Below are 2,094 nucleotides of genomic sequence, written 5' to 3'. Positions count from 1 at the left end.
ATATATATATCAGTGTTAAAAAGTCATCAAGCACCTGGGTTCGAACCGGGGACCTCTCGAACTGCAGTCGAAAGCTCTACCACTGAGCTATATCCCCACGCTCTGCATTTGCAAGTACGTATGTCATAAATCACTCATTGCCCATCCGCTCAAACTGTGAAATATAAATATGTACCAAGATAAGATTAACGTCCCCCACCGTGGTGTAGTGGTTAGTGTGATTAGCTGCCACCTCCCGGAGGCCCAGGTTCGATTACGGGCTCGGCCACGAAATTTAAAAAGTGGTACGAGTGCTGGAACGGGGTCTACTCAGCCTCGGGACGTCAACTGAGTAGAGGTGGTTTCGATTCTCACCTCAGCCATCCTGGAAGTGGTTTTCCGTGGTTTCCCCACTTCTCATCCAGGCAAATGCCGGGATGGTACCTAACTTAAGGCCACGGCCGCTTCCTTCCTTGTCTATCCCTTACAATCCTCCCATCCCCCCGCAAGGCCCCTGTTCAGCATAGCAGGTGAGGCTGCCTGGGCGAGGTACTGGTTATCCTCCCCAGTTGTATCCCCTGACTCAGAGTCTGAAGCTCCAGGGCACTGCCCTTGACGCGGTAGAGGGGGGATCCCTCGCTGAGTCCGAGGGTAAAACCGACCCTGGAAGGAAAGACGAAGAAAAGATTAACTAATCCATTCATTCCGAACTAGCGTCTTCGAAAGGTCTCTAGGTGTTGATTAGCAGTTTAACATTGAAGTAACAATTTATCCAAAATACCAGGGGGCACCCGGGGTTGAACCGGGGACCTCTCGATCTGCAGTCGAATGCTCTACCACTGAGCTATACCCCCGTACTGCCTTTTGCGTGATATTGATGTCAATTATACGACATTAATCTGCTGCACTATCGCTAATGTATTGATAACCAGTGTACAATATCTTCTCTCACTGCCAACCTTACCTCAAACTGCGAGATATATTCTTTTGTATAATATGTGCCGTCCAACTCTGCGATGTAGTTGTTGGAACGGGGTCCACTCAGCATCGCGAGGTCAACTGAGCAGATGCGAGTTCGATTCCCACCTTAGCCTTCCTCGAAGTGGTTCTCCGTGGTTTCCCACTTCTCCTCCAGTTAAATGCCGGGATGGTACTAAATTAAGGCCTCGGCCTTCGTTCTTCCTTGTCTATCCCTTCCATTATTCCCATCCATTGTACTTCTTGTTGATTAAACCTTTTGTGTACTCTGCGGCTATAGTATGTTTTGTTGTTTAATGTTATCAGTACTAGTCAAGAATTACATTAAATTAACAAAAACAGCCTGCACTTCCTGCTATTTTATGAAATCTACGTCCCTACAATTGGATACTTAACTGTAGAAAGTTTCGCCTCTGTGGTGTAGTGGTTAGTGTGATTAGCTGCCACCCCCCGGAGGCCCGGGTTCGATTCCCGGCTCTGCCACGAAATTTGAAAATTGGTACGAGGGCTGGAACGGGCTCCACTCAGCCTCGGGAGGTCAACTGAGTAGAGGTGAGTGCGATTCCCACCTCAGCCAAACTCGAAATTGTTTTCCGTGGTTTCTCACTTCTCCTCCAAGCAAATGCCGGGATGGTACATAACATAAGGCCACGGTCGCTTCTTCCCTCATCCTTGTCTATCCTTTCCACTCTTCCCATCCCCACCAAGGCCCCTGCTCAGCATAGCAGGTGAGGCTGCCCGGGCGAGGTACTGGTCATCCCCGACCCAGAGTCTGAAGCTCCAGGACACTGCCATTGAGGCGGTGGAGGTGGGATCCCTCGCTGAGCCCGAGAGAAAAACCAACCCTGGAGGGTAAGCAGATTAAGAAAGAAAGAAAGAAAGAACTGTAGAAAGGCGTAAAGTGCCAAATTTATGAACAGAAGTGACGAAAAACTGTCTATAGTGCAGTGCTTTAATTAGTTAATACTCAAATATTTCAAAGTTACAAATGTGAGCAATACAAACAAATACAAACTTAGACATTTATGAAAGGTGCTAAATCCGATCAAATTATTCTAGGTGCGGTGTTCTCAGACACTCTCCACAAATCTGCATATAATATTCCGTATCCTCATTCCTTTCCTGGTAAGGGATCAT

At 47.7% G+C, this 2,094-nt stretch overlaps 1 non-coding gene across 1 annotated transcript; it reads right to left on the bottom strand.

Moving 5' to 3' along the window:
• Positions 1–761: 761 nt before the first annotated feature.
• TRNAC-GCA (transfer RNA cysteine (anticodon GCA)) lies at positions 762–833 on the bottom strand. The gene has a single exon. It is a non-coding gene; the product is annotated as a tRNA-Cys (tRNA).
• Positions 834–2,094: the final 1,261 nt, after the last annotated feature.

The sequence above is a fragment of the Anabrus simplex genome, chromosome 3 (genome assembly GCF_040414725.1).
Source record: "Anabrus simplex isolate iqAnaSimp1 chromosome 3, ASM4041472v1, whole genome shotgun sequence".
In the NCBI taxonomy this organism is placed as follows: Eukaryota; Metazoa; Arthropoda; class Insecta; order Orthoptera; family Tettigoniidae; genus Anabrus; species Anabrus simplex.
Note: the sequence above shows the minus strand (reverse complement) of the source record. Positions and strands in the feature narration are given on the sequence as shown.